The sequence below is a fragment of the Rhinichthys klamathensis genome, unplaced genomic scaffold (genome assembly GCF_029890125.1).
Source record: "Rhinichthys klamathensis goyatoka isolate OS25496 unplaced genomic scaffold, OSU_Roscu_1.1 h1tg000369l_1, whole genome shotgun sequence".
In the NCBI taxonomy this organism is placed as follows: domain Eukaryota; kingdom Metazoa; phylum Chordata; class Actinopteri; order Cypriniformes; family Leuciscidae; genus Rhinichthys; species Rhinichthys klamathensis.
The window spans coordinates 159,612-187,119 of record NW_026606877.1 but is presented as its reverse complement, the minus strand read 5'-3'; positions in this window follow the sequence as shown (position 1 = coordinate 187,119).

The following is a 27,508-nucleotide window of genomic DNA, read 5'->3' as shown; positions in this document are numbered from 1 at the left end:
AGTGTACCTCTACAATGTAGAACAATGTTAGCATTCTTTCTCAGTCCTGAATTTCTGATGCCTGGTTCTGACTAGTCAACTAATGGCTTAAATGAATAGCTACCAGTTTACTAAAATCTTTGGTGGGAGCAGCCCTGCAAAACTCATATGGACTATGCTCATACTTTTTGTCATATTCTGGAGCTGGACAGTTCTCATTCATTTTATGGGAAAGAACAGTGTGAACATCCCATCTAAGATCTCCTCTTGTATTTAGCATAGGTATATATGTTTCTTGAGCACCAAATCAGCATATTAATGATATCTGAAGGATCATGTGACACTAAAGAAAGACAAGTAATGATGCTAAAAATTCAGCTTTGCCATCACATGAATAAATTACACTTTAAAAATAAATAGAAAACATTTTAATTTGTAATAATATTTCTCAGTATTACAGTTTTTACTCTATGAATATAAATGCATCCTTGGTGAGCAAAACAGACTTCTTCCAAAAAAATATAAAAATAAAATCATACAAACTACTTATGAATGGTAGTGTTTACAGGTTTCAAACAACAAGGGAGAGTAAATGGTTACACAATTTTAATCTTAGGGTGAACTATCCTTTACTGCACACACACAGGGGGTTGTCAAACCTCACTTTGACCCTGTAGTGGTATCCTGATAGTGGCTGGCATTTGCAGGTCGGTCCCAGGATACCCCATACCTGTTAAAACAAACCGGGCATCTGCTCTACAGGCCTTTCAGCATCCAAAGCTCTGCGAACACTCAAAACATTCAGAGTCACCAAGCGTGGCCCCGGCCACACTCTTTAAACACTTGTTAAACTTAAACTTTTTTCTGCTAAGTCAACAGCTTCCAATCACCCTGCAGAGAAGGTTCCTACTGCTCCGCAACACTGCAGAGAGATGAAAAAGGGAAAACACGGCCAGAATAGAATATGTCCCACTGCTTGCTCTCCTCTCATGAAGGGCCTGATTGAGAGACGGATGACAACCCCATCCAACCGTGCCAACCACCCCGCCCCCGAGTGAGTCCAAAAGCCCCAAACTAGACAGCAGAGACCAATGATCACAGTTACATTCCTATTACCTGTGAAGTTTTGGCAGCACCATGTACTCCAAATGGAAACGCTGGGCAAATAAAATAGGCCAAAGCTGTCTGCACTCTCTCCCTGTAGATGGATGGTGAAAGGTAACTCAAGCAGGGCTTAGACAACCATGGCCTCCAACCTTCTCTGGAAAGTGTGGTCTAAGGAGTTTCCATTGTTTTAGTGATGGGGGGAAAAGGAATACCACCGGTGGAGGTGTCCATATGGATTATCATGAGTGCTCTTAGACTGTGAGCTTCTGCAGGCGCCACAGCAAGGCATGGAATAACTCTCTATGTAGTGGTGGTCAAGAGCCAGGACGGAGAAGAGCCAAATTGGACTTCCCAGGAATGATTGCATTGCCATTTCATTGCATCACAGAAAGCCCCTTTCCAGCTTAATTTCCCCACAATGTGTCCTAATGTGCTAGAAGAACATACCGGCTACTTAACGTAAAAACATTACTGACCACCTTTGCAACTGTTGCCATCCACCAATTTATCATACAAGTTTTTTTTTTTCACTTTTCACTTTTCTAATTACTTTTCAAATGCAAGTCTATGACCTAGGTGTCTGTATAATTCAAATGTGTTGATTAGACACAATAGTGACACAAGGTGCTTAAAGGTGATACAATCAGACTTGAGAAGTTCATGCTGTGGATTCAACTATGGCTGTGTTCAAAATCGCCAGCTATAGGGCACTATTTGAAGACACAGCCATATGTAGTGGTGTTCAAAACTAGAGTGGACACTAATGAGTGCACTCATTCAATCTCACAATGATGAGTGTACATCCAATGTACATCCAATGGCTAGATAATACCCACAATGCACTGCGAGGGTAGTGCCAAATTAATTCACGAGTCTGACCAGAAGAAGAATGTGAATCATCCATCCATCCATTTTTCTAATCCGCTGGTCCAATGTGAGTACAGCATAATATCAAACAGGTATGAATTCATATTGAACTGATTATTTAATTGTTTAATTAAGGTTTATAAATGCTAGTTTCCATGCCCGTTTGCTAACAATGATTATTTCCAATGATTATTAAGACTTTTGTTCATCTTTGGAATATAAATGAAGATCTTTTTGATAAAATCTGAGGGATTTCTGTCCCTCTGTTGACATCTATACGCAACTACCACTTTGACGCTTCAAAACGTTCATAAAGAGATTGTTAAACTAATCCATATGAATTGTAGCCTGGTTAAAACCAGACCATTCTCAGTTGTAACTGAGTTATGGTCTGGCAAAGTGTCATAGACAAATCATTTCCAGAGGGGCGTCACCAACGGACGTCATGGATAGACCTAAAACCAATCAGAGCGATGAAGGAGATGACGTATGCAGAGCGGCAGAGAAACAACTCCGAGTGTTGTTCTTTGCTCGGTTTTTAACAAAAAGGAAACGTTCAAATCGCTTAAAACAGACGCGATAGCTGATTCGAACGAGTGATGTTCGACGGCGGCATCCATCTTTGTAATGTAGGCTACAAAATCTGCTTCAAAATCCCAGCGCTGTCGTCATCACGTATAGCCCGCCCCAACGTTTCTGATTGGTGCCTCGATTTCGACGAATTGGAAATGGGTTTGAATGAGCTCTTTGCCAGATTAACTTTCAGAGCAAATCTAAATTTGCCGGAAGTTGTCTGGGTTTTCCCAGGCTATGTGAATTGAGCAGTTTAGTCCACATTTTCTTTATATGCTGAACAGCTGAATTTAGGCTTTTATTCACATATAAACATTTATCATGTCTCAGAAAATTTGGACTAAACCGCTCAATTCATATGGATTAGTTTTACGATCTCTTTGAACTTTTTGAAGCGTCAATGGGTTGCTTTGAAATCGCTCAGATTTCAAGAAAAAAAAAATGAAATGAAAGTCTTACGGGTTTGGAACAACATGAGGGTGAGTAATTGATGACAGAATGTAAATTTTTGGGTGAACTAATGCATAAATTAACTATTTGAAAAAAAGCGCCTTGCCATGTAAAATTTATAGTACAAATGCGAACATCCAATCATTTATACCACTTAATGTGCACATTATACTGAAAACTGCACTGATCATAAAAAAATAATGCATTATTATTATGAATGAATTAATAAATGATTTATAATTTAATGTCTAAATATGCAACATTAACCATGGGGGCAAAGATTAATGAAAGGTATATTAGTTAAATATAAATGACAAAAAAATAATATAATAAAAATATGAAATAATGATAATAAGTGAAAAGTTTGGAAAAGGACCAATTGACTATTTTCCTTAAAAATAACAGTAAAAATATAATACAAGAAAGAAGTAGAAAAAGAAGAAGAAGAAAAGAAGAAGACGAAACCTACATAAAACCTTCCCAACAACTGCACTTCAAAGTCTATGCAATTATATGAACTATTAGAAGAGGAATTGCATCTTGTGCCACAATGCGAAGAAGCCTCAACTGAACTCAAATGACAGAATCTCTTTTGCCGAAGAAGAGAGAGGAGGGCCTCCACTTACATAAACAACCATCAAATTGACTGTGCCCCTGTTTTTCCAGCCTTTAATGATGTTTTTCACCCTCCCTGGCATTACCAGAGATGAGAGTAATTCATTCCAGGACCTGCAATAATAAGGTGTTCCTAGCATATCTCCCCATTTCCGTGAATCACAGCGGAAATAAGAGAAATGATTGTGGGGGGACAGGAGGAGCGAACTTAATGGAGGAAACCGTTTAGACATTACAGTCATTTTAATGTACTTATGTCTGCCTGAAATCACCCCTTGAGCAGCACACTGCTACAAGTCACAGAGCATTAGTCCTGTCAGCAGAGGCTTTGAGAGTTATTGACTGCACAGGTATAATGTTCTGGCCCAAGGAAAAAGTGAAAAGCGAGTGAAAAGAACTCAAGTGTTTGATAGGAATTACAACATCTCACGAAAGCTAACGTCATAATTATGTCAGTCAAATCAACATCTCTCGGGTATAAGACCCACTTAACTGTGATTTTTCGTACGGTTTTACCTCAATAGCCAAGTGACATCATTTAGACCTTGCACTTGCACTTTCTGGTGGTCTTATATATTATACATAATGTCGCAGGCTTGGCATAATGACAAATGGCAAAGACGCGGTTCCAGTCGCTATTGTAAGTAACCATAAACAGGTCGGAGCTTGTTTTCCGGCTTGTCTCAGCTCGTCTCGGTCTTTTAATGCCTATTCAGCACCACATATTCATTTTATTTGTCAATTATGGGTTCAGGGACAGTGAAATGAAGCACTTAGACGGCCTTCTAAGCTTACTCACCGCCCAAATTTGGCTTTGTTTCAACACAACCTTTGCCAATAACAAAGTAGAAGCCAATCAAAGCAAATAGCCCAGTGGATCTTTACCGTATAATTGGGATACATGTAATCATTAACCTTGGCGCAGAGCGAGGAAGTTAATGAATCAAATCAATACCTCTCTCTTCTGATCCATAATTATTTGAAAAGAGATGAAAAATTAAACAGGCCCGGCCTATGAGGTTATCATGCCATGCAATTAGCTCGCCGGAGGGAGATTACGTTACCTAGATACCAACGGGAGAAGTGTAATTTCTCTTTCAGATGAGAGTTTTTTAATGAAGAGTGCAATTACCTAAATAGGTCAGCAGAAGACATGGAAGCAGTTTTCTTCCCTACCTGTGAGGAAGAGATTTAGAGAGATGGAAAGAGAGAAAAAGAGGGGAGTTTTGTACAAGATGGGTGTTGGAACACACACGCACACACACACACACACACACACACACACACACACACACACACACACACAACTGTTTGGATCATATGTATAAAAGAGCTGCTCATTATCTACCCAGACACTGAGTATACACGACAACAACAACAACAATGATAAAATTCATTATCTAGCATATATTTATATACAATAAACAAGTTCTCTATTTATTATGTCAGTGTGGCATGCATATCTCTTAGAAGAATCAGAACAAAAGATTCTTCTGAATATTTTTGTTTACATTATAATTATTTTGTGATATTTTCTTTATACTCAGGCAGTGGAGAGGTTTTGCTTAAGCATGTTTCAAAATATGCACTTACACTGTTTATTTTGAATTAGTTTTTTAGAAACATGACTATTTGTCCACTGTTTTCAGATATGGCTGTTCTCCATGCCTATCTCTGTCCACCTCAGTGTACAGTAACAGAGGAAGGGCATGAAAGTGTAGGGTTTTCTGGATAGAACTAGGTCAGGCAGGTACAGTAAGTCAGTGATGATGTCCTCACATGTACTGCTCCAAAACAACACACTCAGCACTCTGGCATCGCTGAGTGGATTAGACTAAAGGCTGATTTATACTTCTGCGTCGGACCTACGCCAGAGCCTATACGCTATAGACAGGGATGTAGTGGAGGCTAAACGCACGTAAACGCCGTTTACGCACCTCCCAATATTCGGAAATAGCGTTTACCCGGCACCTCCAAAGTGCGTTTATCCACCTCTAAATTGCGTTTATCCACCTCTAAATAGCTATAAATTAAGCGTATGTCGTTTTAGTTTCATATTGTTCATTATTAGTTTCATAGGTTGTTAAACCTAAGACGAACTCTTTCATATTGCGCTGCATTACTGTCGGTGTTGTTGACTTTTACTGACAGTAAGGTTGCGCTGTTGACGCTCGCGCAGCCTCTCCAGGAGAAATCTACACAAATGGGCGCAGCACACACACACACACACACACACACACACACACACACTCAGTTAACAACATACTGCCTATAAAAAATCTAAATGTGGAGTTTTTATATTTTTAACATAGCCTATGTTAAGCAACCTCAATCATTTTTCCTGAACACCATCACAATTGAAAATGTGACATTGATTTCCTACAACAGTTCAATAAACAGTTAAAATTAAGTCACTTACATTTTAGATGCAATATTGGCTGTTTTTGTTCTGTTTCAGCAGCGAAAATAGTTCCAAACAAAAATCACAGCAGAACCACGGCGCATCTCACAGGAACACTCAACCTGTTTTCATTACTGAATGATTCAGCATTTTGAATCGGTTGAGTCCAAGATTCAATGACCCATTCATAAACATCTGTCTCGTTCTTGAATGAATCAGCCGTTTGAACAAATCGTTTGAATGAATGAATCAATGACTCACTCATTAAGACGGTCCCCTGCCGCCACTACTGGCGGTTTAGTGTTATGTTTAAAAAGTAGATCATTCTTTCCAACGTTTCTTATTTGTAAATTTAAATCAATTTCATAACATTATTTTATGCAATTGTAATTTTTCAGTGCAAATGATTTAATTTGATCAGCCCTAGTGTCTTATTATTCGAAATAATTGAATTTATTGATCAAATTTAGGAATTTAAAATGAAAGATGAAGCATACATTTAATAAGATTGGGGGAGGGGATGCCCTTTTAAGGTGCAGATATTACAATATGCCGATTTAAATATCAAAGCTGATTGAACACTGATGAGAATATTGTTTCAGAATAAATTAACACAAAAAATAAAATAAAATAAAAAATCCGGACGAGAAACTTTTTTACTCGGACAAGTGAATGACAGATTAAGCGTATGAAAAGGCTTAATGTCGAGCCCTCCCTATAGCAATGTCATCAGGATACACATACACCGGTAGGCAGTGGCCCACCTTACCGGGTGACCACGTCATGGTCCACCAGAATGTATAGTTTACCCACCTCTTTTTTTACCACTACACCTCTGGCTATAGACTACGCGTTGGTTTTCATTTATACTTCTGCGTTGTTGTCTGCGTTGACGCGCCAATTGTGAAACCCGGGGAGTGGTTCTAGCAGACCAATCACAGCGCTTGCGGTACGCGTAGAATTGACGCGTTGTAACATGGTGCACGTCAGGGTACGCCGAAGGGTACGCGCGCTACACACAGCCTGTAGCTACGCCGTGAGTTCGACACAGAAGTATAAAGGCCAATTTATACTTCTGCGTCGAGTGTACGCCGTAGTGTACGGCGTAGGCTACGCACGTAGGCGACGCTGTCATGAGCATTTATTTGCTCTGCAGTACAGCGCCGAAACGCTAGTTGGCGGCGGAGGGTTTTAATGTTCCACTGTGTTTAGATTCCTCGCGCCAAAAAGAAGAAGATTCCTTGCGGCTGTTTTGAGTTTAGGTTACTACAACCAATGGCGACTGAAAGAGAGCAGATCATGTTGGAGTTGGAGCTTATCGAGGTGGAAAAGGTAAATTTTTAGTTTTTTTAACAGTTTCGCTGTACTTAGAATTTAAAAATGGCGGGCGGTGCAGAAGAACACGCCGGAAATGCATAGGAGGAAACGCGATGCTACCAAGCCGACCAATCACAGATCTTGCGGTCCGCGTCGTCGCAACGTGTAGTTACATTTTTGAGGAGGTGCGCGTCAGGTTACGGCGAAGGGTACGGCGTATGGTACGCGTCTGTGCGTATGCTACGCCGTACCTACTGCGCGCACCCGACGCAGAAGTATAAATTGGCCTTAAGGCTTAAGTTGTACATGCTTGCAGACTGTAAATTAATGTGTATAATAATAATTTGTGTGTGTGTTTTAAATGTAAAAATGCAGAAGGTTTTCTGTAATGGGTAGGTTTAGGGGTAGATTCAGGGTTATGGAAGATAATACTGTTTTTACAGTATAAAAATCATTATGCCTCTGGAAAATGAAACATCACTAAATAGAAAAATAAACACATTCAACAAACATAGGATATTCAGAGGAATCTTTTCTTCTGATTATGCAATTTACAATGTATTAAACTTGCTGCTTCTTTTTTTATATAAATGTTAATGTCCCACTGTAGTAAATAAGTGTATCCCTTAAAACTTATCTTTGATCACCAAAATTACATATTTATACGTTTTTTCCCTGATTTTTTTTTTTTGTCATGCCTTAAAATAGCTTGAATGTAACTACACCCTTGCCTAATTTAGTATACGCAGTTTTATGAATATGCAAATCAGCCCCACCTCCACTCACTCACACCAGCTCAGAGATCCACTCGTTGATGATCACACGTCGTCGTGATTGGTTACAAGGTAGTTTGTGACGTCAGAAACATCAGATATTGCAAACCGTGATTTTGAGACTGTCTTTGGTTCACTGCAGTTTTAAGGAGAAAATACTCAGCAATGTTGCTGACTTATAAAATTGTGTCTTAAAGCATATTAAAAACACCACGTAGACATATAACAACATTAAAAGCTTGATTTTCACCACAGGGGGACTTTAATACAGTTTTTGCATGGTTCCCAAAGTTATCCTTAACTTGTGAATAATCGAAGCTGTGGCGATTCGCTTAATTTTACTTATTTTTTCATTCTTACTTCACTAATTTTCCTCATGACCCATGCAGACACTTTTTGTGTGAATTTGAAAGATAATGTTAGATTTATTTACTATAAAATGCCTCAAAAACATGATATTCTAAATATACACTCACCTAAAGGTTTATTAGGAACACCATACTAATACTGTGTTTGACCCCCTTTCGCCTTCAGAACTGCCTTAATTCTACGTGGCATTGATTCAACAAGGTGCTGAAAGCATTCTTTAGAAATGTTGGCCCATATTGATAGGATAGCATCTTGCAGTTGATGGAGATCTGTGGGATGCACATCCAGGGCACGAAGCTCCCATTCCACCACATCCCAAAGATGCTCTATTGGGTTGAGATCTGGTGACTGTGGGGGCCATTTTAGTACAGTGAACTCATTGTCATGTTCAAGAAACCAATTTGAAATGATTGGAGCTTTGTGACATGGTGCATTATCCTGCTGGAAGTAGCCATCAGAGGATGGGTACATGGGAGCCATAAAGGGATGGACATGGTCAGAAACAATGCTCAGGTAGGCCGTGGCATTTAAACGATGCCCAATTGGCACTAAGGGGCCTAAAGTGTGCCAAGAAAACATCCCCCACACCATTAGACCACCACCACCAGCCTGCACAGTGGTAACAAGGCATGATGGATCCATGTTCTCATTCTGTTTACGCCAAATTCTGACTCTACCATCTGAATGTCTCAACAGAAATCGAGACTCATCAGACCAGGCAACATTTTTCCAGTCTTCAACGGTCCAATTTTGGTGAGCTCTTGCAAATTGTAGCCTCTTTTTCCTATTTGTAGTGGAGATGAGTGGTACCCGGTGGGGTCTTCTGCTGTTGTAGCCCATAGTGCGTGTTGTGGCTTCACAAAAGCTTTGCTGCATACCTCGGTTGTAACGAGTGGTTATTTCAGTCAAAGTTGCTCTTCTATCAGCTTGAATCAGTCGGCCCATTCTCCTCTGACCTCTAGCATCAACAAGGCATTTTCGCCCACAGGACTGCCGCATACTGGATGTTTTTCCCTTTTCACACCATTCTTTGTAAACCCTAGAAATGGTTGTGCGTGAAAATCCCAGTAACTGAGCAGATTGTGAAATACTCAGACCGGCCCGTCTGGCACCAACAACCATGCCACGCTCAAAATTGCTTAAATCACCTTTCTTTCCCATTCTGACATTCAGTTTGGAGTTCAGGAGATTGTCTTGACCAGGACCACACCCCTAAATGCATTGAAGCAACTGCCATGTGATTGGTTGATTAGATAATTGCATTAATGAGAAATTGAACAGGTGTTCCTAATAATCCTTTAGGTGAGTGTACATCATTACACAGTATATCACTATACAGTGTACAACAACAACAACAATAATAATAATAATAATAAATGTATTATTATTTATTACTATTAATTAATAACAATTATAATTGTTTTTATTATTATAGAGATACAATTTGAGGTTCCACAAACTGACACACTGGCAGAACGCACTAGGCATCTAAAACCAATCATTTATGATGGAGTTAAAACTGGGTCTTCTGAGTTTCCAGAGAACAAACTTTTCTGAAAGGTGCCTAAAGGTGCTAGCGTGGCAATCTGAGGATTCTCAAATGTTCTTTTCATTTTTACAGTGTAATATAGCATGCAATGTATGCATTGTCACTAGTGGCAAACATCCAACAGACCTCTAACTTTAGATAAACTAAGGAGTAAGTGCAGTGAGATTTAATATCATACATTTGCGCTTCCTTAGCAGAATGATCACAGACCTCTCTCCATTTTGTCTCCAGCAGACCAGAAGAATACAAGGGGGATGGAGAAAACACAATCCAAGATTTCTTGGATCGAGTGAGATGAGGGGATAAGAATCAACGGTTATCCAAGGGAATTACAGCCTACACAATACACTGGTAAATGATCCCTGTATTTGGGTTTTTTAAGGAGTAGTTTTGGAGCCAGCGATAAATGTGAAGACAAATGTTAAGTGATGGGAGTATACACATGCGCTATGATTATAGCTGTGTGGCACCTTCACTGTAAGCTATACTTCTGCCCTCTGAACCTAGTCTACCCAACAGCAGAAAATCACTTGAGCTTGAACACGCTTCCTTTGAACTAGTCACTCTTGTTTGCTTCTGAAAGGAAACTAAAAGTTGGACGCTGGATAATGAAAATACATACCATTTCAAGTAGCCTATGTCATCAATCATTTTCAGCAATTCTAGGTTTTGCAAAATAAACATGTACTGCATGGATTGGAATCACATCAATTATAAAACTAATTCCCTATTTATTCAAGTTGAATTATTTTACTTGTTTCCTCTGAATAAGAAAAGGAAGAAATCAGTCTATTTACTTCAGGTTTATTATTCCTTATACAGTCCCAATTAGGTAACACACATCTAAGTCACGCTCAGCAGGTAACTAATGTTTTGCGAGTGAAATAGAGTGCAAGATTTAATAATACAAAGATCATGGCTATACTGGAGGGGGTGGTGTTTAAGAAATCACACTATGGGGTCTGTACGCCCTCTAAACAACTCTAATAAAGATATTTAGTTTCACTATAAAAACGCTGATTATTTTTCCGAGCAGTATGACTTAATAACAGTGTGTCTTATTAGTTTCATTGTCATAAAGTCTACCTAGATTTGTGTCCTTCCGTTCTGCGCCGTCTCTACACTTGGTTACTTGGTTATCAATCTTGTTTCTTTTCATGGGAGTGTTGGCGTCTAACATTCACATTCCATATGAACTATGTGACCAACCAAATGTTCTCCATTGCAGGTTTGCAGAATGACAGGTGCTTCAGAGTTTTCAAACGGCATGCCAGCAAGTGTTATTCCCGCACCAAACTTGGCAGCAACATCACGACAGCATCTGAGCTGTGACTTTAGCAACAAGAGCACACAAAATGCGTCAAAATGAAGCTTTTAACAGCACTTGATTAGCAGACATTTGGTTCTTCAGTGGTTTTAGCAGCATGTCAGAGAGAAGGAGATGCGCTGGGACCCTGAGTCGAGGAGATAATGGATCTTTTGGGTAGCAGGTGTGTCGACTGCCTCCCCCGCACGAAGCAGGACTGAAACACAGGGCATGTCAGTGATGCTTTTTCTATTTTCAGGAAAATATTCCTTTATGTCGTAATAAATGCCTAGAATGTTCACCTGAAGTGAGCACCTAATGCAGAAGTGATGTGTGGGCTTTCAATCAAGCAATCACTATCAATACTCGTGTTAGTATTGTTATAACGAAACAATAATAGAACTGAAGCTATTTAAATCTATGGTCTGTAATTTGAATAGAGCTGATATAAAATCTAAATATTATATGAAGAAATTTAACTTAAAAAAAACTAGACGAAGTACAGAAACGTTGCCTTAGCATTTGCAACAAAACAAAATATATATGTTGAAAATAAAGAAGACTAAAACTGAAATAATTTCTAATAAAAGCATTTTTAGAAATGTATATAAAAAAATCACAAAAGCACATGATAAAATTATAAAAACTTAATCTTAAATTTGAATTTGAATTTATTTATTTATTTGATCAGGGACAATGCACAAAAAACATTAATCTAAGAAAGAAGAGATGTCATGTGCCAGGTTATAGCAAAAATGCTAATTTCCGCCTGCAGTCCCTGGACAGGTTGATGATATACTTACAAAATTTAAAAAATATGTACAGAATTATAATACACAGAAGCATCACTTCACTCACATCATAACACTCTCTACTACAGGAATCTATAACTTATTCATTCACAGATTACATCATTCGTATTGCAGTCATTCAGTGCGTACAGGTTTGCTTTGTTAATAACCACTGTTTGGTCAGGCGTGTAAATGCTATAGTTAGTGCAAGAGATAATTTCATTTGGAAGAGTATTCCAAAGGCTCACTGCTTTATAAGAGAACGATTGTTGACCATATGTGGTTCTGCATCTTGGAACGCTGCACTCTCCTCTAACTGTCGACCGTGTGGTTCTAAAATTTCTCTCCGAATTTAGTGTCACAAATTTTCTTAAGGGAGGAGCAGCGATGTTATGAATAATTTTAAATAGAGAAGAAATTTGATTATATTTAATAAGGTTTTCAAAATTTAAAATGTTATATTTACTTAATACTTTACAATGATGGTAGTAGCGAGACTTTTTATCATGAATTTTTATAGCCCTTTTGTATAATGATTCAAGAAACTTTAGCGATGTTTTACACGCCTGAGACCAACTAGACATGCAATACAAAAGATGTGAAACAATCATAGTATTAAGGAATGTGTTTGAGGCTTCCGTAGTTAATGAATTTCTAATATGTTTATTGTTCATCAAATTAAATTTTAATTTATTACTGAGTTTTTTTATGTGACTTTTAAAACCAAGCTTTGAGTCAAGTACTAAACCTAAATATTTTGTTTCATTTACATTTTTAATTTTTTGTCCATTTACTTGAATTTCTTGACTTTGTTGTATTTTACGTTTATTTGAAAAAAACATTGAGACTGTGTTATCAACGTTTAAGGTCAGGCAGGACGTCTGCAACCATTCTGCAACTTTCTGCATTTCTTTTGATAATTTTTCAGCAACCTCCAGCTCGTTTTCCCCAAAAGTGAAGATCACCGTATCATCAGCGTACATAATTACATCAACGTCAGAACACAATCTGGGGAGGTCATTTATATAGATGCTAAAAAGCAAGGGTCCCAAAATAGACCCTTGCGGCACTCCCATCGAAGTAGCTCTAAACGCAGATTGGATATTATTCACTCGTACACACTGATGTCGGTCGCTCAAATAAGATCTTATCCACTTTTGGGTGTGCTCAGAGAGATTGTATTGACGCAACCTACTATAAAGTATCTGGTGATTGACAGTATCAAAAGCTTTACGCAGATCAAGGAAGACTGCTCCCACCACCCTTCCCTGATCCACATATGCCCTGATAGTTTCTAGGAGGTAGCAACAAGCAGAATCTGTTGAGTATTTCCGTCTGAAGCCAAACTGCATTGGGTTTAAAAAAGCTTGTGAGTCAAAGTGGGTAGTAAGTTGCTCCGCCACAGTCTTCTCGAGCACTTTTGACGCAGCTGGAAGGATGCTTATTGGACGATAATTGTTCATGTCTTGTTTGTTTCCGGATTTAAATATAGGGGTGACAATCGCCGGTTTTAGGGCTGCTGGAAAGATGCCCTCACTAATCGATTGATTGATCATTGTTGTTAATGGCTCAGAGAAAATGTCCTTATATTGTTTCAAAAAAGAAGTGTCAAGTTCATAAATATCTTTTGCTTTGCTGCTGTTTAGCACAGTAATTATTTTTTCAACTTTAGTGTTTGTTATTAAGCTAAGATTAAAATTAGGTGTATCACTGATTATGAGAGGAGGATGAGCAATTTGAGAATTGTTAGCCAGTTTTTGGACAATTGTTAAATAATATTCATTAAAATTTGATGCAATTGCAAAAGAGTCGTCGATCACTTTTCCATTAATATTGAGATGAATATTCTCACATTTTGACTTTTCTTTTCCAATCAATTTATCAATAGTTTTCCATATTTTTCTACTATTACCTTGTGCATTTCTGATGATTTCAAGGAAAAAACTGGCTTTGGCCTTTCTAAGCTCAGCTGTAACTTTATTTCTTTGACTTGTAAAGGCAAATCTATCCGTTGTTAGTCCTGATTTTAGAAATGTTTTTAGCGCCACATCTCGCTTTTTCATCATATCCCAAATAGTTTTGTTAAACCATGGCAAATTTTGTTTTGCATGTCGATTTCTTTGCCTATTTTTTGTATATTTGGTTAAGATGTCATTTACAGCCACCATAAGATCATGACAGCCCTGTTCACAAGATTTTTTCTCCAGGATATCTGTCCACTTTGTTTGTTTTAACTCTTTTTCAACCAGTTTTAAATCTTTCTTTGGGATGAATGTGATTTCTAGCTACTAAGGTTAAATTAAGATGAAATGTGTTAAAGATTAATGGTTAAAAAATATTAAAGTGTCTGTAAAATGTATCTGTAAATGTCTACATATAGTAAATGTGGTCAGGATAATGAAGCAATCTTATGTCTGTGTCATCTGCGTAATATTTGGACAAACAAATATTAACATAATAATATTATAATATGAAGACGTAAATCAATCAATGTAGAGTTATAGTGTAGGTCTGTGGTACTTCAAGCTTAAATTGCTCAGATAGTAAGAACATTTTCTTACATTTATATATTATATTTTGCAGCACCAGGCAAGGTAAGGCACCAGATTAATGTGTTAAACTGGTGTGTGTGAGTGAGTGAGTGAGTGAGTGAGTGAGTGAGTGAGTGAGTGAGTGAGTGAGTGAATGAATGAATGAATCACTCAGTCTGCAAAGATAGAATTGCTTCAGCATGTATAGGTATTGTACATGTTGCAAAACCTAAATTCATTGTACTGCACAAGATAGACAGAGCTCTTATTTCCTCCTTTACTTTTGCCCCTCTTCATCGCTTCCAGTCTCGCTGGCCTGTTGAGCTCCAGTACAGACCCTAAGGGCCCTCCTGCACAGATGATTAAAGGAAAGACTGCCCCCTACAGAGGATCCAGGGCACTGCCCTTGGCTCCCTCCTCCCTCCTTCCCTCTCCCCGTGTGCCCTCGCACTCTCTGTGCTGTTCTGACCCACCCTGTACCAAGAAACCAATGAGACATGACCAAGTTCCCTCTCTGAGGTAGCACGGCTGCAGGCTAGATTTCCTAGGAAGGCTGATTATCTTAAGAGAGAGAGAGAGAAAGAGAGAGAGAAAAGGAACCGGCCACGGCCTTCACATGTAGCAAAGGCACAGCGAGGCAACCAAACAGTGTTCTGAGAGAAGCAATCCTGCACCTTGAGCTGATTTCATGGCTGGAGCAAAATTACATGGCGTTTGCCAAAGCGCAACTGCACTGCTTATTATCAAGGGATTCCTTCTGAAGGCTTCTCTTACAAAACTTGACAAACCATCTCCGCATTGATTTTTATCGGTCTGTTTGCCGCTTAAAGATGAGAAGGCTTTTGTTCGCTGCTGAACCCTACATGCCGTTTACCTTCCCTTCAGGGCATTTTCACTGCGTTCCAGGCAGGGGATGAACTTGCGTGCTGATCTTTCTGGTGTGGAACGGCAAAAACTCTGTAGTATGACAGAAGCGTTACGGAGCCAAAGGTGGAAGAAGTGCAAAGTTTACGTGGTATCAAACACCCTCAGTCATCAAAGAACACGCTCTGTTGCGCTTTTGTAAAAGTTACAAAGCCATTTTCTCAAGATTCTTCCCTCCGTTTGTGCATGTGTGCGCGCCTCTCGCGCTTTCTCCCTCAATCTCCCCACTCGGGCTGTGTAGGAGTTTTGTTCTGAGGACGGCGAGGTGGCTTGTCTTGTTTTGAAGTTTGTCAGTTTGCGCAAGAACATAGCAGCCTACTCTTTTGGCACCTCGACGCATGCTCTCACTTCTTTCCTCGCAAACATTTGCCGTGGGTGGGTTGCTTGGTTTTTTGCCGGCAATGATGTATCATTATAAGGTGTGTGAGCTCAGTGGCGAGTGTAAACTTGGCCTGCTCCGTCTGTCGCGCCACCGCCCCAGTCCCTGTTAGCTCAGCGATTTCAGAGTGGTCAGGCCGTCTTGCCACAATCGCACGCTGGCGCCACAATCGTGAAGCCCAACTGCAACCCTTTGACTCGGTAATGAATACATACTGAAAATACACAAAACCGCCTTGCTCTGCCCCGCTGCTACCCGGTACCAGTGAACTAACTGGACCATTCTGAGAGTGGGACCGCTGGCCTGCTCGCCCGGACCCGACTGGACTGTGTGGTCGTCGGGCTAACACTGGTGCACACATGGAGAGGGGAGCGACCGCTAACCCGAGAGGCCGGTCTTGGGCAAAAAGTGTGTCGTGTGATGCCGTGCTCTGTGGCGATAATAAGGATGAGTGTTTATGGCGTGTGTCACTGTGTTTGAAGGTGTCTGCGTGTGTGTACACAAGCCACAAGTCATAAATACATTTGGTTAAAAACCTCTGTGGTTTCACTGACCACTGCTTTCCTAATTGTGAAAGAGCGGCTATCATTAGCCTAGTAATTTTCCATGCTCTTCTTCTCTCTACACAGGTGCTCCGACCTTCATTTATCCGAAAACAGGTTATAGTCTGGTGTTGTTGATGAAATTATATATATACAATCTGCTTAATGTAGCAGTTTAATAATATGAATAATATTCACCTTTGTTTAATATTTGTGCCTTAAACAATGCCTCAACTGGACTGTTAAAGCAGAGGATTTTCAGACTGCTTAATATTTGTTGCAAGCATAAAGTAATACATTTATTCTGCCATACTATTTCTTAAGTATATAAATACTGTAAAATTACAGAATGAATGTCAGGTAGACTGCGTTTACACACACACACACTTAAATAATATATTGTAAATGTATATCTATATTTATAATAGACTTGCATAATGTAAAATATATTAGTTGACATCTAAATATATTTATAGACATTTTTGTATACATTATTTATATTATACAAATCAACAGAGCGCAGACAAGAGACTGCATTAACGTAACTCTCCATTAAAAGTGTGTTTGCTTTAAATTCAAAATGCACTTTACAGTACTGATTAGTTTTGCTCAACATGAAAAAGTTGCGTAATAAACAGCAGCAGATTTTCAGTGCCATTGTTTAATCGACATAAAGGGTCTCCTGTTGGTTAAGTAATGGACAATGTACAGTCAGATGGTCATTATCATGAACACAGACAGGGTGATCAGGACCCTGCCACAATCCACTAAAGGGGTTTATATACAAACCATTTTATATAAAAATATTTGACAGCAGAATACCACGATTAGAATCAAGTATTCCAGAGAGCCGTGCAATAAAAGTGATTAATGGCGTAATCATACTTCTGTCTCAGGAGGGCTGTTGTGAAAAGTTTTCTCACGTGGCGAAGATCCTCTATCCATTTGTGAAACAAGCAGCATTCTGTATGTACAGCAGTTAGCAGTTAACAACTCTAAAATGTGTCCAAATGTTGACACAGACAACCAGATCGGCCTATTTTTGGTATTTATAGCCGGTGTTTGGCAGCACTTGAAGGCAGCCCAGTACTCCTAATTGAATGTTGCTATTGTAGGAACACTAGTCATTGCTCAGAGATAGGCATTTCACTTCTCACTGGTTTTCACTTTCAAATTCACAAATGTCTTCCTTTATAATGCCTGCAGACAAACGTATCCTAGTCATCCCTCCCAGGGATCAGTTGCATTGAATAATTGCATTGAATCACGCTGACAATTAAAAACATGCAAGAATATGTCCTCATACTACGTTTCACATTAATTAAATGACATATGATCTTTGTTCTTTCTGGGAATTGTACATTCAATATAAAGTCTGTCAAGGAGTAAATCAAAAGCACCTCTGGACTGTTTATTCGTTCTAACATCAGAGCATAAAACTTTACTATATTTTTCCCAGTAAACCCAGCCAAGAGAAATTGCAGAAAAATGACAAGTGGATGAAAATTCGTGATGGCTCCGTGCAATTATAACCATTCAGCAGAATGAAAACTGCTGTTTCATCATCATGAGGCCTATACTGTGGGTTTTAAAGTAAAAAAAAAAAAAAGACCAAATAAAGTTTTGAGATTCACCACAAAAACTCACCTGTAGTTATCTTCAAATCTATTAATCATAGAAGTATGAAATGTTTTTTAAATATTATTTTAATAACTGCATAAATAACTGGGCAGATAAGCATTGTCTATTAAATAAAAATATATATATACATGAAAGAGTCATGTATATTAATTAAGATGACATCAGTCACACACTAAATCTGGTTTGCTATTCAATCTGACTGACTGTCCACAACGTTCTGTAAGTGATCGGATCAGTTTGTAGATCAGATCAGACAATGTAGTCAATATACGGCATCTACAACAGTTGCCATAGTAATGAGTCAATCGTCAGCACAACGGACACAGAAATACAAGAGTAGTTCTCAGTGATGAAAGAGGACTGAAAATTGTCCCTCCACTCATGTCCATTAGAACAACATAAAGTTATAATATAAACTGTAAGTACACTTGCATATACTGCAGGACCGACTTCAGGGATGGACTCATCTATAGCTCACACAATCGTGAACGTATGGCCCACCTTACATGTCATAATTCACTCCTTTACTTATGTCACATCCTGAATTAAAAAAAATTAAAAATAAATTTACAATATTAAAATCACATATGGATGTGGTTTGGATCAGGTTTGTAAAAATCGGTCTACAAACAACTGAACGAAAAAACAAAAACAAAGCTGAATCCATTCTCATTAAGGGGGTCTCTTTATCAAGCCTGGTGTATATGGATTGTGCTCAAGACAGAATTTTCACAACACTCTTTTAGCTCCCAGTCTCTTTTTTCTCTATCTCTCTTTCTGTCTCTCTTTTTCTCTTTCTGAGTGAGATTGCTTTCACATCAGGGAACTCGTCAATTATTTTCTTCTGACGTGGCAGGTCCTCAGGGGAAAAGCAAGGAGGTCTTCTTGTTTGTGTGGAAACCTGGAACCAGCATTGCGTTCATTCAAGTGACGATACTTTCACGCTGTAATTCAAGTCAATTTTCTCATCCCTGGCATTCTTGTTGTCATTGCTCCTGTTTTTACAACTCAAAAGCAAGAGCTGCTGAAGACAGGCATGTGTATGATTGGATACGTATGTGTGTATCTATGCGCATTTGTGTTCGCATGTTTGGTTTTGGAGGTGTGTGATTCGCGTTTGATCTTTTTTTTCTTTCCTTCTCATTCAACCCTGTACTCCCAAAGGGCAAAACTTACTTTGCAACTCCGTGGAAAGGAACGATCATGGAAAGGGAAAGAAAACCCATGAAAACAATAACAAAGAAAAGCATTCTAATGCTTGAGTGATTAATTATACATTGATTATTATGCATGTATACAGTTAATAATGTTTGCGTATCATTCATTTGTGCCCATATGTTTGGATGCACTTGTTTATTCTTCATTGCTCTTGTGTTGTTCATAATTATTTCACAACTTAGAATCAAAACTACAAGACTGAGCTTTATATTAAAGGGATAGTTCACTTTGAAATTAATTTTTGGTATGTTTTAGCTTACCTCAAGGGCATCCAAGATGTAGGTGTATTTGTTTCCGCAGTAGTTTCAATTTTGATATTTTTAGGTCAAAACGTTCTTGTCTGTCAGTCATATAATGCAGGTCTATGGTAAGTTCCTCAAAGACCATGCACAGAGAAGTCCAAATTAAAAATGATTTAATGACTCGTAAATGTAAGTACACATTGATGGCCTAAGACACGAAACGAGCGGTTTGTGTGAGAAAACGAACAGTATTTATATCGTTTTTACCTCTTGTAACCACAGCCACGTCCAAGTGATCTGAGGGCGCGGGCGCTTCAGTCTGCGCAAGCGCCGGAAAGCGCCGGAAGTGATCTCTCGCGCTTGTGCGTCACTCATTGTTTACACAGAGATTTCGGAAGTGTTAACTTTCACTGTGAAGATCTAAACATATTTAGATATATAGGAAATCGCAATGAAAGACGATTTCGATATATCAACAGACAATGTTGAATTTTTTTCACAACCATATTTAGATCACTTCCGGCGCTTTCCGGCGCTTGCGCAGACCGAAGCGCCCGCGCCCTCAGATCACTTGGACGTGGTTGTGTTTACAAGAGGTAAAAACGATATAAATACTGTTCGTTTTCTCACACAAACCGCTTGTTTCGTGTCTTAGGCCATCAATGTGTACTTACGTTTACGAGTCATTAAATCATGTTTAATTTGGACTTCTCTGTGCGAGGAAGTGACCGTAGACCTGCATTATGACTGACAGACAAGAACGGTTTGACCTAAAAATATCAAAATTGAAACTACTGCGGAAACAAAGACACCTACATCTTGGATGCCCTTGAGGTAAGCTAAAACATACCAAAAATGAATTTCAAAGTGAGCTATCCCTTTAAATGAACATTTCAGAGAAATATGAAACTTGTCATTATTTGCTCACCCTCTTATTCCAAACCTGCCTGTCTTAGGTTAGGTTTTTAGGGTTAGGTTTTTTGAATAATCGAATTAATTACTAATTTATTAATAAGTTAATCAGTATCCATTGGAATTTGTACAATTTATATTTAATTGTATGCCTATTTACAGAATATTTACAATTATATATTACCTCTGTTCTCATTTAACACTCACTTAATCTTAAAAACACATTAATATTTTAATAACTCTGTTAAATGTAATCTTTGTCATATCTGAAAATGAATATCCATTTTTCATACTGTACATTATAATGATGTGATGTCTAAAATGAATTTTAACTTTTAAAACAAATTCATTTATTGTTATTTATTTTTATTTTATTTTTTTTACTATATACCAGTTTGAAAATATGAAATAGAGAATAACATTTGAGAGTTATGGTGGTGCGAAAGATTTTCTTAAATTTAAAATTTCGGTTTGTCTTCAGAAGATCTACAATGTTGCGCAAGACTGATTAATTATGAATAAAGAGCTGCATGAAGATCCTTCAAAAGCGTCTATTTTGGGGTGACCTAACACTTTCACCCCTTACTGTCATCTTATTGATTAACAGAATGGTTGGCATTCTTATTAAGACTTTATACTGTATACTTCAGCCCAAGTTGTTTTTTTTTTCTTTAAGTACACCAGTATTTCTTCAGTCAGGGAGCTGAATTGTGGCAGTGCAAATGCAAAGAGCATAAATAATAGATGGAGAGTGTGACACCTCAGCGGCCGGCGGTAATGAACGGCAGCTCCCGCAGGTGGCTCCGCTAACTCTTATCTCAGCTCTGACTCACCCAGCTGACTAATAAAGATGACACTTGACAGCTAACAAAGCTTGTCGAAATCCCTGCCATCCCCACAGAAGACATCCAGCTGAGAGCCTTACCCCCCTCCTCGCATCTGTCCACTAGGCCTTGCTTCGTTCCTCCAATGCGAATGAAAAAGAAAAAAACTAGAAAAGGAAAGACTTGTTTTCCAGTTTGTTGACCTTTGACCACCTAAACCGCTCGGTGTGCTGTCAAAACCCGGGAGTATAGCTTTTACTATTTTCTTCACAGCTCAACAATTGACAGCTGTCATACTTGTTTGTATGCCAGGATCTCCAGTAAGGTTTTCCATAGGGGGGAGGGCACCTCAGGGGACACAGCCAGACCTCACGCCCACCACGGAGAGACCAGCGATGGGCACTCCATTGCTTACACTTCCTTGCTGTGGGTAAACAATAAACAATGAAAAAAATAATAAGCCCGTTTTTAGGTTTGCCCCCACTCTACCCCCACGTGCACCCGCTCAACCCCTCAGGCAGGCCTTAGAGAGCCTCACCACGGCCGGCCGTGAGGCCCAGGCCAGACTCACCAGCCACGAAACCGCACGAGGGTGTGGTTTCAGGCTGGAACAGGAAGGGTATTTATTTCAAGTGCATCTCTGCAGAGTGACTCATATGTTGACTGGAAAATGTTCCGTAACCATTCGTCTTTCAATGGTATATCAGCTCACGACCCATAACGCTTTACATGACACCTTCTCCTCACATGGTTATGCTTGCCCAAAACTTTTATCCTACTGACTGCAAACCCCGAAAGCAGGTTTTACTAGTCTCAGTCTCAGACGGAACTGTCCTTTCACTGATCGTCTGTGGTGCAAATTGCATACAAAACTAGAAATCACAAGCTAGGTTTGTAGCTTCAGATGTTTCAAAGATATTCAGAGTTTTGTCTAAGACAGTAACAAGCAGTAGCTGTGAAAAAATATGTGGAAAATCAATGCGTTATCCACACATTTCCACTCATTTCTTCTGTGTTTCTGCAAATTCATTTACAGATATTATTTCTAGCCTGGCACTGCATTTTGAATTATTTTTTCTTGACTTTTCTAATTATATATATATATATATATATATATATATATATATTCTATGGCTATTATTTTAGTACAGTACAATCTATTTCAGGTTTACCCAGCCCTAAATGGCACATACAAACCAAACAAACTGTATTTTGCCTGTTTACATGTCAGTCAGAGTGTCTCATCCTGGCAGTTCTTGGCCAGAATGAGATACATAGTGAAACAGACTGTATACTGCAAGGCAAACGTCTAGCTACACAAGACTTGAAGATTTTGGGGTTGAGGGGTGGTGGAGGGCTCAAAAAAAAAAAAAAAAGAGTATCCCCAAAAAGTTTGAACATTATCTTTGATCAAAGTCATACAATATTATTCTATTTTGCAATTATCAAGTTTTTGAGTTTGAGTTACCAAATTATTAAATCTTCTCATTTCACCAACTTGAACATAGTGAAATTTTGTATTTACGACAAAAAACTACTGGGGTTTTTTCCATTCCGTGTTAAACAAAAAATGTCATTAATGTAAAAAATCTGTTATTAGTTGCGTGCACCCAGCGCCACTGCTCCCACCACACGCATCACACGCTGTGCGTAGGGCACCAAGTGCTGAGGGGGCACCAAAATAAATCATAATAGTCATAATAATTATAATGCCGATATTATTTCAGTATAGAAATATTATTAGGCACTTTTTAGGCATGCATATAACAAAACAGGTGGAACAAGAGTATTTAATTGCTCTAGAAAGTAACGATGGTGCCCCCAAAAAGTTAAACTGGCAATAACAAACGTTTTTCTGGGGGGTGCATCATAAAGGAATTATGCTTAGGGCACCAAATGGATAGCAGCAGCTCTGCGTGCACCAAACAACACAAAAGGCACAATTAAACAGAAGTAGCGACATATCTGGTGTGATGTGTTGTGATGTAAATCAGAGATGGTTCTATCCATCGGTTGTTGATTGGATGAATGCAGATCTGAATGCGAGCTTGCAGACGATTGTAAGTAAGAGGCGGGGTTTAAGTGTTGACATTTTGATAAAAAAAAATGAGATGAGATCAATGAGATCAATAACATGCATTTAGAAAATAGATAAATATTAATTTTATGCCGACTTTAAATTAGAGCAGGGTGACGTTCTTTTGTCTTGTAATATATGTGCTTGGCATTACACATTGCTTCCCTGTCTCCCTGTACTGTATATTTTCACAGTGCTTTCCTGTCATGGGCACTAGTCTGGCAAGCACTGGCTCTTGAGATCAACAGACAAAAGGCCATAAATGAGACATGGAGCTTCACAGCTGGAACTTTCCAGATGGCAGGAGCAGTTCATAAAAAGGGGACAAGAGGCCCATAAAAAGACTTCAAACATAAAATTAGCCACTATAAAAACAGAGCACAAAAACTTTAACAAGGCAGTTATTTATCTGCCTGGCAAGCAGACACAAGAGTGTCCACTTCAAACCACAAAGCTTACATTTATTTTTCCTCCACATAAAGTTATTGGTTAATGGAGACATTTCTGCATACTGTATTTCCTAATTCGGAGTAACAGTTCTATTGTTATAGTGGCACTAGTAATGAAGCCTGAGTTATATTAATACAAATGGTTGGGAACTGTACGAGAAAAAAATAACTGATACTGATTACTACAACTTGCCTCCTTTAAAAAAAATAACAAAATAAATATTTATATATATATATATATATATGTTATTATTATTATTATTATTTTACCACAGAGACGCTGTTGATTGAGCTTAATTTGAACCCAAAATCAGGTGAAATTAAACAATTAAACGTTATTAAGCTTTGATGTAAATTCACAGGGCTTCACGCCATGGAGATGATCTGCATAATATCATACATGTATGCATTAATTCATTTGTGGAAATGGCACCAGCCGCCACCTTTGATGAATTAGCATTTCATTCCCTCTCTCTCTCTCTCTCTCTCTCTCTCTCTCTCTCTCTCTCTCTCTCTCTCTCTCTCTCTCTCTCTCTCTCTCTCTCTCTCTCTCTCTCTCTCTCTCTCTCTCTCTCTCTCTCTCTCTCTCTCTCTCTGTCATTAGGGTGGGAGGGTGATGCAGTGTGGTGGAAACCATCTCGGCTACGGACAGGCCCTCCACAGCAACAAAAGGCAGACGTTTTCTCCTGCCGCTTGCGAATGGGACATGTGGCACACTGACATTCCCAGCACCCACACTGGCAGGGGAATGTGCCAATTAGTGGCCATCTCAAGGAGGGGGGCGTGGGGGGAGGGGGGTTGGTGGGGAGATGGTCGGGATGGGGGGAGGGGTGATGTGGTGAGCCGTGGATGGAGGTGGGTAGGGGTGGAGTAGTGGCACTGACACCAGACCTCAGGAATGCCTTTCACTCAAAAGTAGGGTGTAATTAGCCGGGTGTCCCTCCCCTCCCAGCCTGCATCGGCGGAAGTCCCGGCCCACGGCCCTGTGCTGTAGGTGGGCAAGGCCATGACCTGCAGCAGCCCCACCCAAGCCGACAGATGGAGGCATATGTGTGGTGAGCATGTGCTCGATTATATACGTGTGCATAACTCTTACTCACCCACGCAAGCCTCTGCTGTCATTATCGAAACACCCACTTCAGGTCACACACACCCTAGTTGCGCTCTCCCTATGGAAACTGCAGTATACAGTATAAACACATTTACCCAACTGCAATGCATGACACATGCCTCATCCAAATCCATCAGCCTCCCTCGACAGCTGGTGGACTCTAGGAGAGGCTGGCAGGGGGTTGGCTGAGACTGTCTGGATCAAGACAAAGACGTTCCTAGTGAGGTAACAGAGATGTCAGAGTAACATTTCAATTATGTCAGAGTGCCATGGAATAGGTGGGTTCTTTATGTAGACAGGGCTGGGGACTCTTCAAGTGGCACCAAAAAGTATTTGGACACTTCAGCCACACTTAAAAATGGGTGAAAATGACATATAAAAACAAATGGTGCAGGAACTTATATAGAAGACATATATAATTAGTCATTGAATTATTCACAAAACAATAAATTAGATGCATTTAGAAAATATAACTTTTTTTTACTTCATAGACCCTTGAAATAAGTTGCTCTTAAAACAGCAACACCCTGCCTGGAACTGACCTCATAAAAGGAAAGGGAACTGATAGTGAAGATTGCACTGTGTGCTTTCTAAAACTATAGCAAGAAGCATTATCATCATGCCATGGAGCTAAGACATGAAGGATAAATTAATAGACAATGACAGAGAAATTCAATTAGCAGCGATATAGCAGATTCATTAATTATTCAAACAATGATTTGTTACAGGGCAAAGTCAATCTACTTTGGTACTTTTAGTTCAAGTTAATTACAATGCAAAACAGAAAATGCTCTGTAAATGCTATTATGCTATTTAAATATTATATACATACTGCAGTGCTTCCAGTTCATTTTATTCCCCAAATCTGTGGCTTGAAGAAAGAGATTCAAAGTCCCATTTAAAGGCCATTGCGTGTCCCCAGTACCCTTCGGCCAGCTCTGAGCATCTCTGCAGCATCCACCCATCAGTGACCTATTTGAGCAGCTGTTGGTTGTGTGGTCACTGAGGACACAGGCTGACTGGGACAGACGGATGTGAGCTGTGAGCCTGGTGGCTGAGACCCAGAACACAACCACTACGCCGACACCTGCTCCTAAAACACCAGCAGCCGAAGAAGAGGCCTCAGAGGACACCAGGACGGCTGAAGCGTGAGGGCCATAGAAAGACAACTGTTAAGATTGGAGAAGGGTCATTTTTTTGTGATTATTGGCCAAAAACAAAGTGAACAGTATTTGCTCAAAAGCATTTTTATGGTGTTTGTATAAACAGAGCATTTTTTTTTTCACCCAAATAGGAATAGTTATACATAGTTGCTGGTATTTAAAAAGATAGTTCAACCAAAAGATTTAATTCTGTTATCAATTACTATATAGAAGCTCAAATGTATTTACGTGTAATAACAAACCTCATTGGTTCTCATGCATCAAGCAAGTACACTTGAGCTTTGCTTTATTATATTTGATGTGCTCTATGTATGTACGTTGATAAATGTTTATATGTGAATAATGAAATTATTTTCGCTATGTAAAGTTATCGTGTCTCTTCAGAAGACTTGGCTTAAACCGCTTAATTCTAATGGATTTTTTTTTCATGTTTTACGATCTCTTTATAGACTATTTGAAGTGTCAAAGTTTTGGTTTAATTGACTTTAAATGGAGGTTTTGCAATGACATGAGGCTGAATAAAAAACCCTTTTCATCGAAAAATGTTACTATATCACAAGCCTTCTGAATCCATTCAATAGCTTTGTGTTTTAAAAAGATTAAATGTTTAAAGAGTTTTTTTAAACATATTAAGTTATTATTCATTTAAAATCTTGTCATTTACCTTGGCTTTCATTGGGGTGTTTATAACAGTTTATGAAAGCAGTAGCAATATCCAATTCATGAATGTATCATTCTTTTGAATCAGATCTTTTGAATTAATTGCTTGATCAGACAATCAGACAAGTTCACAAAGCCAATCTGAATCATTTGTTTACGAATCAGACTGATAACGTTCTCAAGTTCAACTCACTGACTCAATGATTAGTTCATGGTTCAAATCTCAATGGAGGAATGATTATCAAAGAATCTCAGCCTGTTTCCACAGCTATCCTGACGTCACAAGTCTTGAAGAAAACAACCACAGAAGTAAGTCACTCATGATTTGAAACAAAATGACTGACTAGTTTTTAATATTCCTTTAAATAATCAAGATACAGGATGCTAAAAGCTACTGTACAAACGGCCTTGAGTAAAAAGGCTGACCCTATTAAACCCATTGCGTCTTTCTTTCTCATTAAATTGTATTAATGTATTTATCCTTAGCTTGCAGTTGACACCATCTTCTCACCCCCTTTCTCCCCAACAAAGCCAAAGTGACAGTAAGTCTTCAGGCGACATTTAGAGGCCACAGGGTCACGCTGAAGATGATGGTGTTTGCTAAGGGCCAAAGGGAGGATGGCCAAAGCCAGAGGGACATGGAAAGGAGAGCAAAGGAGAGAAGAAAGGAGAAAGGAAGAGAGCCAAAAGGAGTGAAGTATTCATTAGTGAAGTCAAGCTGACGCTGTCACCTTAGCG